Source organism: Rousettus aegyptiacus, unplaced genomic scaffold, assembly GCF_014176215.1.
Source record: "Rousettus aegyptiacus isolate mRouAeg1 unplaced genomic scaffold, mRouAeg1.p scaffold_m13_p_11, whole genome shotgun sequence".
Lineage (NCBI taxonomy): Eukaryota > Metazoa > Chordata > Mammalia > Chiroptera > Pteropodidae > Rousettus > Rousettus aegyptiacus.
Genome location: NW_023416286.1, coordinates 87,785,642 through 87,798,312, shown reverse-complemented (window position 1 = coordinate 87,798,312; position 12,671 = coordinate 87,785,642).

The following is a 12,671-nucleotide window of genomic DNA, read 5'->3' as shown; positions in this document are numbered from 1 at the left end:
GAAACAGACACTTAATATAACAATTTAATACAAAAAAACCTCAAATTTCTAACAGAGAAATATTCAGAATGCTATTGGATATTGACTCAGGGGCAAGATATCTATTCTACCTTATGTGCTGAGGTAAGAAAGAGAGGGAGAAATTCAGCAATGACTTGCCAGAGTAGATAACTTAAAATGAAACTCAAAGAAACCTTAAGAATGTTGTCTAGACTAGTGGACTGCAGAGAGGTTAGTTTATGTATATTCTACAATGCATCACCGATGGTACAACATAACTGAATAGAAGTTTTTGTTTTGTTGTGTTTTGTTTTGTTTTTAACGTCAAGCAGTAAAAGGAAATAAGATCTATCTATTGAGCACTGGGTTTAACAAAAGGAAAACTGAACATAAAACATCAATGGTCATTTGTGCTCCTATTCCCCCAAGCTGTTGAGTCATTCTATTTTATTAGAGTATGACGAGTAATGGATTTGACATTAAGGATCATTCTTGGAAGTATGGGACGATGTGGGTCCAAAATCACAGATATTTTCTCTGAGGGAAAAAAAAAAAAGTTTTTCCTTTTAAATTTTGGTCTTTATTGCGTTTAGAGATTTAGAGTTAATTTTCTTGTAAGGATTTGAAGTAGGGGGTGGATGTCCTTCTCCACCTCGTGCAAATATCTGGATGTTCCAGTATCATTTCCTGAAAAAGATTTCTCTTTTCTAATTGAATTTCTTTAGTACTCTCATTGAAAATCATCTGATAATATATAATTGGGTCTTTTTCCAGAGTCTATTTTGTTCCTTTTGCCAATGTCTGTCCTTCTGCCAATATCATGCTTTCCTGATTAATGCAGTTTTGTAATAACCCTTGAAATCAAATTATATATATCCACTCAACCTTGTTTTTCTTCCTAATTCTTTTGTCTGTTCTAGGTTCTTTACATTCTATTAGAAATTTATAATTAACTTATCTATTTCTTCATTGAAAAAATGTCTGCCCTGTCTATAGCCATGGCACCCTGCACAAGCCCTATCCAGTCTGATTTCGGAAGTTCAGCATGGTCAAGCCTGGTTAGTACTTGGATGGGAGACCACCTAGGAAGACCAGGTGCTGTAGGCCTAAAAAAATAAAAAAAATAAATAAAGGATTGTGAGCCGACAAGGTCCTTGCAATCTGTGAGGTCAACCAAGGGTTATCGTATCTAAAAAAAAAAAAAAAAAAAAATTCCACCCTACCTTATATTGTGATTAAATGCAATCTAGACATAAATTTGGGGAGAATTGATGCTTTAACCACATTGAGTCTCCAATTTGTTAAATATGGTATGCCCTTCCATATTTTGATTTGCCATAGTTTTTCTTAATACTTTTTGTAGTTTTAGTGCAGTGGACTCCACATCTTTTCTAAATAACTCCAAGGAATTTTTTTCTGGAAATTTCATATTTCAAATATTTTATTATTACAAACTAACACTGCTTTAAGTTACAGAGGTATGCTACTTTATCAGTTATATAATAATGCAAACTCCAATTAAAAATCCTGAAACCGTATTAAAATATTTGAGCATAAATGCAATACGATAGAGTTTTTAAGAATCTGTAAATTGACCACAAATAAATCATGACAGGATATTGTTGAAACAACGATGTATCTAATAATAAGATTCTGTAATTTACAGCCTTTAACAAGACAAATCTGTAAAAATCTTTACAGATAAATCTGTAAAAATCAATTATTTTTCTTATCTGGAAAAGGCATTAAAATAAATATAACTCAATAGTAAAAGACATTTTATAATTTTCTTTTAAAAGTGTTAAACTATTTAATGATATTTCACTGGCTTTTGTTGGTTTCCATTTAGAGAGTTTAAGGAGTTTTAAACTGGATCTACTTGCCTTTCTAAGCTTCCAAACTTTAAGGAAAGGAATTGTCATCTTAAAATCAATTATTATGCTTTCTATGGCTCACCTATACTTGTTTGTTATTTTCTCAGTTAAATTTAGAAGTACCCACTCTCAAGACCATTTGAATCAAAAGCACTAAACTTTTGGCTTCCTTTATTTTTTCCTTTTTCTTTCAGACAGGCAATTGGAAAGCATTAAGTTACAAGAGGGGAAGTTTTACATTTGCACATGGTTCATTAAATAGCTAACATTTTAGGTTTATGTATAATTTAAAATAATTTAATTCCATAGACTAGATAAAATTTATATGGCATAATAATCATAAAGCCAGATTTTATACACAGAGATTACAACATACACACATGCATACACACACACACACACACACACACACACACACACACACACACATCACCACTATAATCATCACCATCACCACTATTTTTTAATGTGAGTGCATCTTAGTATCCTAGATATTTAATCATTTCAGAGAATGAGGTTACACAGATTTTGGGTTTAATTCTGCTTATGTTAGAATGCAAGTTCTGAAGAAAAGAAATAAGCTAAAGTTAGCAATGTGCTATTCCCAGCCGGACTATGGACTTTGCTCTACATTTTCAGCCATTTTGTCTTAAACATTACATCTACAATTTATGTGGTTCAGTGAACTTTTTCTGATGATTTTTAATGAGTTTTAAAGCCATCTTTAAAACCAGCTTCAAAAGTATGTGTTATTTGATGGCATTTTTTGATCTGCTTTAGTTTATGCCTGTTAAAGGAACACACAAATTAGTGTTTGGCACAGGTGTTGATCAGGCATCTGATAAATTGCTCCTGTTAAATATACGATTTGTGGCTGGTGAAGTTTCCTTAGACTAGAGGTATTCCCTTTATAACTGCCATTTCTGTCCGTTTATTCATTGGTATTTGCCTCAATCTAATTCATAAAACTTATACATAGGTTGCCTTAGATCAAGTGTCGAAATCATTTGGAACTATCCTTAAACCAAATATAGTAGTTATGCCCAAACTAAACTATCTAGCAAATACTTTGAATTTTCTGTATCTTTAATGCATTGACATTTGTAGTCTACAAATCAATAAAGTGTATTGTATTTTATAATTTATGAAATATATGTCTGTGTGATTTGTAGAAAGTATAAAAATGACTTTTGACTAATAAAAAATCTTATGAGATAAGAAAAATTGTTTATTCAATACATTTTTTTTCAGGCATTAGGTAAATACAAAAATAGTTACATTTTTTTTTTTTCTCATCAGATTGGTAATTTTCTCATCCAATTTTAATGGAAACCTAATTTGATATAAAGATTTTAGGATTGAAATTTTTTAATATGTATGAGGAAACTGGAAGGTTTTATTATTCTCAATCATTTATTCCCCTTCTTACAAATATAGTCTAAATAAATAATCAAGTTGAAGCAAAAGATTTATGTACATATAGTGTTTTGCAATGCTATTTTAAATAACAAAATATCAGAAACAGCTATCACATCGAGAACACTGGGTCTACAAATGCCTGTTCTCTTGCATGTCTCACCCAAGATATCTGCTTTAACCCTCTTATGAACCATGCCCAAGGAGGCATAAAAATATCTGGTTTAATTTAGTTGTTCAAAAAGGTCATAGTTATAAAACACTGTACATATCTAACAGATGTCGTGGAGGTTTCTCTTCTGAGCACGGGATGCTTGGGCTGGAGAGCCTGGTGTGGAGTACGAACCCTCGCTCCTCAAGGAGGGGCCTCTGTAGCTGAGATATCCCTCCCCATTATTAACTGCCGCATGTTTACTGTGCAGTGGAGTCAGCATGTTTAGCATCTCCACCCCTCCTCCCAGTCTCAGAGCGGCTGCTTCTTTATATCCTTAGTTCTAAGACTTCCGTTAAGCTAATCTTGAAGTGGTTCTTCTGATTGATTTTGTATAATTTAGTTGAAATTTTGATGTGGTCATGGGAGGAGGTGAGAACAGTATTTTTCTGCTTCACCATCTTGACTGGAACCTCACCTTTCAGTTTTACATGACATTTACATTGCTGACCTGCCTTTGTTATTAAATCGTTGCTTTTTTTTTTTTTTTAATATACACTTATTATGGAGTAATACATTTAAGGAGAAAAAAAAATTCGTTTTTTTCTTGACAGAGTTGTATACTCCTGGCATAAGCTGTGTGGTGTCGTGGTTTTACATTTTTCTAACTGAAGCCCTCTATTCAAAATAGTGTTATTTTCACAGCTATGTTCTTTCTTTCTTTCTTTCTTTCTTTCTTTCTTTCTTTCTTTCTTTCTTTCTTTCTTTCTTTCTTTCTTTTTCTTTTTCTTTTTTGTTCTGGCTGCAATAGCTTCTGACTGCTCAAAGGCAACAGGAGATGAGTTCTTAAGTGTCTTGAATAAAATGAGTCATTTTGTTTGGCATATTAATTTCAAATTGTTCACTCTCCCTTGACATCTTGATGTAGCATGGACAATTTTTTTGGAAGCACAGCCAATGGGTATTACTGTTTGACCCTCACTTGACTAATATGGTTTATTTTGCATGTCTATTGTGTACACTAATTTTTTTCATAAACATTGGTTTCAGAAAAATAGTTATAACTAAACATGTGCAAAGATTAACTACAGTCTGCCAGAAGCCTTAGAAGCAAAACTCAGCTACAAGTAGTACAACATAACAAATACTGATATATATATATATCTAGATACGCAAGTGTATATAAAAAAAATTAATGTTAATTTTTTATCTGAACTAAAAATCTTTATGACTTAGAGAATATGACCATTTTCCCTCTAGCAGCAATATGTGTGTGCATCTTTTTCATATACATAATCTATATTCGAATCCTCATACAAGTCAAAATGAACATATCGTTATTTTCTTTTTGACTGGTGAAGCTATTAACATGAAATATCAGCATAACAGAGAAACTGCTATTATGTAAGAGAAATTTGATATTTTACAGAGTTCCACCCAAACCTACCTGAAGCTTATTTTACTGTTCAAAAAACATTTGTTCATTAATTTTTTTATAATAAATTCCCCATAACATCAAAAACACATCTTATCTTTAATCTTTAATAATAGTTTCCTAATAAAATAATTATGCAACTGCATTAAAATCTTTTTTTTTTTTTTTGGTAAGGAAATCAGGATATAACTGAATTCATTCAACATTTCCAATCCTTATATGTTTTAATGGACGAAAATTCATGTGATTTCAACATTTGGATTCACAAATAAGATATCAATGTTTTCTTAAGTGATTAAGAAATTAAATATTTTATTGGTACTTTTAATCTGACTATCTCACATAAAATAAGATTAATATTGAAAAAAATTGCAATATAATGCTTATTCTGTTCAAAGAGTAGTCTTTATATCTTTGAATTTCTGAAACTTGATACTTCTTTCCATTATTGTAGGAACTAGCTCATAAAAGTAATATTTTCATGATGTTAATTTTTATTTTTATTTCTGTTTTTGCAGCTTTGCTCAAAATTTTGCCATCACCAGTGTCTTTATTCAGAGAATTCTACAGCTCACGATCTGGTTAAACACAGATCTCTATCCTGTATCCAAATCATTCTACATCATTACTAATATTTATGAAGGCTCCTACATAAAAAAGGATAGCTATGAGACCCATGCTGTTCAGATTATTGTAATATAAACTACTTAACATAAGACAGATGTGCCATAAGTATCTGGGAGCCTCATTTCAATAATTAGTCATCTTAAACTCATTATACCTTTGGGAATGATATCACCCCGATTAGCAGTAATTCTCAATGACATATGATGTTTTATTGGCAGGCAAAAATGTCAAAGAAATATGAGCTTTGATATGTTTGTAATTCAGAAAATAATTGTAAGCCTTCTGCTTCTGGAAATATAGAGTAGACATAATTTTCCCTACTCTTCCTATAAGCACCCCCAGAAAATCCTAGAAATGATGCATAAAACAAATATATAAAACTCTGAAGTATGGAGAAAAGAAGACAGACCAGGTAGAGACCTTGGAGCATGAAGAAGGACACAATGGCAAGTCCCCTGGATTTTCTTTCTGCTTCACATATTTCAGAGTGGGTGGTAGAGAAGTCAGCAGTACAGAAACACCAAGGTACAGTCAAAAAGAGTCCCGGGAGAAGTATATTGTCTCTAGCCAAAGGATTCAGAATGAGTAACTTAGCAATGCAGAAAACTTTTTGACAATAATTGTTACATACTGGCCAAACAACATATCAACAGAGAGAAAATTGAAGCCCCAGCTCAGTCATCAAAGGCCGAGAGAAACTAGACTTCCACCCCGGCCAGGTTTAAATGAGGCACAGAGTCGACCCTCCAGAGTGATGTGAGGGAAACTGCAATTGGGATCTAGGGTTTACCTCTACTCTTAGCAGTAAGGCACCCAACCCTCCCATGGTTTCAGTATAGCACACATTGGAGAGACTGGAATTTTACCTCCACAATCAATAACGAAGCAGCTGTCCCCATCCCTGGCAGGGTGATATCGAGGAGGCCAAGAGCGAGGAGAGTCAGTTCTTACATTATCACCCAGCAGTAACAAAGCCACTCCCTGCAGTATTGTATTTGAAATAAAAACTCAGAAAATTCTAAAAAAAACAAAACAAAAAAAAAAAAACAAAAAAACACAAAGCATTCATTTAAATATAAAAACATGACAATTATATGGCAAAATATATTTTAAAACATATTTTCAAAAATTAAAACAAATATGCTGAGAAGAGTGGCATTTTGTTAGATGTTCCAAAACTTCTTTAATGTCTCTGTTTCTGCTTTCAATCTCTTGTGATGTGTTATTTTGAATAAAGTACATACAAAATCAAACTCATATATATATACACACATATATATTATAATGAAGTTGGAAAAGAAAATAGTATTTTAATAAACTTTCTAAACTGTCTGACTTGCCACACCCAAACTTGAAAAGTGATAGCAAAAATGCTAGCTGCAATATGGAATTAAAAAAAAATCATTTAATTAAACTTTCTATCCTCTGTTGCTCTGAATCCATTAGTTTGCCTTGATTTTTGAACGCAGAGTTGGAGTCATGGGCAATTTGTGTGGTTCTCAATGTTCCTTGTGTCCTGGGATCTGATCTCTAGCGTCTAGAAGAAAATATCCTTTTCTTTAGCACCCATCATATTCTGATAATATACATATCACATATCTGTGACCCCAAAGTCAGGTTTTCACATAAAACAGCATTTGTAAAAGAAAACATGACTGTTTGAAGCATTCATTCCTCAAAAAGTGGGAGCGCTCATGACACCATCATATGACTGCACAACTCCATTTTTGCCATCTTGTAATACTTAAATGCTTCTTTTTTACATCATTTCTTGGATGATAATGAATAGGATTTATGGTCATCTCAAATTCCCAGTCAAGTATTGCTATGCACTCTATTCTGTTTGAAAAGAGAGTCAAAGTGGACTTGAGAGACAATAGCCTTCCTCGCTGCAGTAAAAAGTGGACATCTTTCATCCAAAAATCTGGAATATCAATGATACAGATTTCAATGTGGTGGAAGACCCGAGGTCATTAAAAGGAAGCTAGATGGTTCTCCTAAACCAAATGTTAAGGGAAGATACTGAAAACTAGATTAAAGCCAGATATTTTCATGCCTCCTGATGCATGGTTCGTTAGAGGGATAAGGCAGATACCTTGGGTGAAAGCTGTAAGAGAACGGGCATCCTGAGACCCAGTGCCCTACCTGTGATAGCAGCGGTGAGTACTCAGAGTGACATTACTGTCATAGTCAGTCAAACCGACACTGCATTGACTTTTTTTTAACAGTTGCATCAAATAGTAATCCCTCAAAAGCATGTCATCTCTGTCTCAGCAAATTGCATCAGGTATTTTTCAAAGAAGCATTTTGAGCTAGTTGCTTTATATTTAAAATGGTTTGTTTTAATTTACATAATATATTTGTAAATTCAGAAAAAAAAGGATGGGATCTCTCTTTTTATCTTTTATTTCATCTTTGTTTCCTGGTCACTTGCTATAATATTACATTTCTGTGACTTATTCCAGTGGCTACTGATTAGATATCAAAGTTTTAAAACTGAAACCATGTCTTCTTCAATGAGTCTCCAATGAGAACATTATAAAGTCATTTAAAATCCCAAAGCTGGTCAGTGTAGACAGTAAACAGATGCCTGCAGTCAGGAATATCTGCAAGAACATATGGGAAAGTCTAAGAGAGAAAGAATATGTGTCTCATTCTGATATACGAATTACACACACATAGAATATCCGTGTCATGAAGATAGCCTCACACCACCACTGTGATTAGTTAATAGAGCAGCAGAGAAAACTCATGGTATTATACTATGAGAAAGACCTTTCAAATACAGTCTGGTTCTGACCCAGTAGAAACTCAGAATGTATGACCAACCTTGGTATAGATTAAATGGATCACCAAGTAAGCTCTGCATCATTGCTAAGTACCAGGAGTATATAATCTCAGTCTTTACTAGAAAGAAGGCAGTGTTATAAGAACAACAGAGAGCCAAATTAACATCTTCATAAATATCTATCTCTCTAGCTTCAATCACAGTGCTAGTCCACACACACACACACACACACACACACACACATATATGTGTATACACATATATCAATTTTATGTATATACGATCTTCTGCAAAAACTTAATTAATACTTTATGTTACTCACACACACACACGCACATTTATATTTTTGTCAAAAATTATTCTGAGTACTGCTAAAGCACTCACTCTTCTCTACTGAATTCCGATAATATAAAGACATGTTTTTTTGCTGATCTTCTGTGGGTTACAAGTTACCAAAATCACACTCTCCAAATCAACAAATGAAGGCTGAAGGAAGTAAAAACGTAACCTGAATTCTAACCTTCTGCCCTCACTGTGTCTCACATCCTCTCAGGATTTTTACTTGTATTTCCAGATCTCATTATTCACATAAACTTCCTAAAGTTGATTCAGCTGACAAGGAGGTTCAAAGATTTCCAACTTAACTTCAGCATATCTTAAGACAGAACAAATTTTGCCAGTAATTTAAATAGGTTGTAATACAAAAAAAATATAATAATGTGTCCCCCAAAGATGGACTAATTAGCGTGAGTGCACTCAGAGCCATGTGAATTGTTTTACACAATGAGTGCTATTCCAGAAAGCCAAACAAGAGCCTCTTCGGACTTTAGCAATTAGAAACACAAAACAACAACTGAAGAAATAGCCTCTTGTTATGTTTCATCTTCATTTCATAGAACTAGACATTTGTTTACTTTCCCCTTTCTTATTTTGAATAAAATAAATACTTTTCAGATCCAATCTCATACTACCTCCACAAAGAGTTTCATAAACACTTTAATCTGAAAGTGGCCTTTGAAGAAACCACATATCTAGTGAAATGCTACAGCCCTTTTCGGAAATATTCTGAATCTTTGTAAATGTCAAAGGAGAGCCACAAATCTCGAACGGTTGCCAAAACCAGAATATCTGTGAATGTCACAGTGATGCTTGTACAAGCCTACCATACAGGGCTTTTGTGTGAGTGTCAAATTCTGTCAGGCTCATCTTAAAGAAGCATAATCCTTCAGGAGAGGTATCAAGAGGTTTGGGATGAAATTATATTCATGTTTTGCATGGGTCAACAGTTATTGCTGTTGGCCATCCTCAGGTTGGATAGAGGCATGTTGCTGCATTTCAATTATAAGAAACATTGAATAATTTTTTCCACAAAGCTATGATTAACCATATTTCCATGCTCTATACTTAAGTAACCAACTAATTTCATTTTATTTTAAGTCACCAGTGATTTTTGACATTTTATATACTTGTCATGGGTAAATTTAAGACTCATAGAGAGATTTTTATAACTGGAACACATTAGATTACCATAGCAGCAAGGTAGTATTTTTAATAAAAACTAAGGACCCATGGTGACTCCCTAGCATGATATGACAAATGTAACCCATGGCACTATTTTATCACTAAAGAATATAGAATTTCACAGGGAAAAATAGGTATCTCCTCAAACAGCTTATTATTTGAACTGAATGCCAGGAAATATAAGCTCTTAGGAAATTATTTATTTATTTTTAATTAATATATTACTTTGTGCCATAAACAAGCATTTTTTCTTATTTTTTCTTTCTTAGAGGTTGTATTTAATTGTTTTTCTGTTTTGTTTTGTTTTGTTTTGCTTTAAGTATCTATTAAAATATATCTGATTTTTGGGAAGACCATTTAATAGGGGCGATATTTTGATTATTTCATTTGATTCTTTGTTAGTACTAAGGAGAATACCCCTAATTTATATTCTGGCTTTCCATGCTTTCTACTGTCTATTTTCTTTATATATTTTACTTTCTAAGTTCTCTACTACGCACTTTTTAGTGTAAAATTGTGTTACATACGGTTTTGAAATAAAAACTTTATTTTCCCCCATCTAGCTCATTGTCGATGTTTGTTCTCTGTAATAAGGTTGTCTTTCAACCTCTCACAACCCTATTTCCATTTATAGAAATCTTTATCTTTAAGACTTATCATAAAGACTCTTCTGCCAATATGAACTTGATACTTCAGGTTCTATATAAACTTCTTTCTTTGAAATAGATGTCTGTAGTTTCCCTTATTATTTATCAATTAGGATTAAACCTTATACTCCCTTTTCTGTAGGGCAGGAACCAATTGTATGTCTTTATATTCCATTGTAATACAATACCTAATATAGTGTCCAGCACAGAAGTTAGCATGTAATAGATGAACAATGAAATTTTGGAAGAAGACTGATCACCCTTTTCTTTGTGGGCATAAGGCTACCCATCTCAAGACAACATTTCTCCTTGTCCTTTGTCGATGCCTCTGGCCATGTGACTAGCTTCCTGCCAATAGAGTTCAAGCAGAATTGCTGTAGGAAATTTTACATTTTCCTTTTTAAAAGTAAATCCCTTGCCCTGGGCAAATCTATCCCCCAAGCACAGAGGCCTCGAATCACTTGGAGTATAATGGAACAATTGATTAGAAGCAACCTTGGCCTCTGAATAACTGAGAAATGCAGCTGTTTAAGAGACTTAGAATGTACCCTTCAGGATTATTGTTTAAAAATGAAACAACAACAATAATAAAGCCTTTTTATTAATTCTTTAACCCATTGTTTTATTGAGCTCATCTTGTTTTTCTTTCTTTTCTTTTTATTTCTTATAGTAACCTTGCTTTAACCTAATTTGTTTAATAAAATAAATAAATAAATTTGAAGACGTAGAGAAATTTTATATTCATTTAATATATAAAATATCCGTAAAGAATCCAATCTATTGAATATCAAGAAACTACAAATATACATTATTTATTTTGGACCACCTTTGTTGGAAAGTATGATAACTTATTTAAAATTATGTTTATAAAATTTTTGGAAAACCTGAAAATTATAATTGTCCATGAACTATTAATATCATCCATTTTATGGGGGTAAATATCAAATAGTTATTTATTTAAACAGAATTTTTGTTAGAAAGCAGTGGCTTGAGAAGTTACTTAAAAATAATGTATTGAATTTGTTTTTCAGTGAGTTTTTAAAACATTTTGTTTTAATGATATGTATATTTAGCTCAGTGGTATTCATCTTTTAAATGCTTTACAAATTTTAACAAGTTTGCCTTTACAAGACCCTCTTGTAATATTATAAGACCATGAAATTGAACCAGTGAGTTAATATATTATTTTTCCAAAAAAGAGATATTTTGGACATAGGCTAGTACTATTAATTAGCTAATGTTCACTTTTTAATCGAACATGAGATATAGCAATATAATGAGAGGCTATTTTTTGTGTCACATGACTGAAACCTGAAATTTCATCAGTTATATCTAAATGTATTCTTTGTCTATTTCTAGCTAAAGGAAAAGGGGGGGAAAGTTAAAATATGAATTATAAACCTATCTAATTAATCATGTTAGTTCATTTTTCAAGATTATTTAAGTTTTCAATATTTTCCCCAGTTTGCTTTGCTTAGAATTAAATAAATATTTATACCAAGTACTCACTCTATGTTACCTGAGAAGTTTTTATGTTTGCATATCATTACTTTTAGAAAGTATGTATTTGATGGTCAGATATATACGAAGTTGACATAACAATTTTTGTTATACTCTGAAACTTTCTATACCTTAAACATGGGAGTGCAGGTTGAGTAGTTTCATTAATTTCAAATATCTTCTCAAAATTTTGCTTTTTGCTTCTTGATACTTTAATTAAAACTCCTAATTTAAAATTGTGTTTTATTACAAAGATGATGGCCCACTAAAGGGAACTGAATAAAAATCTTATGTAGGTCTAATGGTAATTTATCTAGTAAACATTTTGGTAAAATGGCCCTAAAGGACAGCAAGAGTAACATAACGTAGAGTAACAAAGAATAACAAAGTAGAAGGAGGAAAGATGGCTGAATTATCGTAGCCTCACCCCTTTTTTCTATACTGATTCAATGTTTTACTGCTCCACTCTTAGAAAATACTGTAAAAATAAGTCAGCGATTGTCTCCCTGATAGATAATTGTCTCAACTGATAGATAAGAGGGATAAAGTCAAACTTAAGAGACCACTGTCTGTTGTTTTTAGTGAGAGTCAGTTTACTTGTATGTTTTCAGATTTTAAGAAAAACTCAGTTATTCAGATTGAATAGAGCAACACTGGCGCATGCGCACACACACACACACACACACACCCACCCACACACACACACACATCA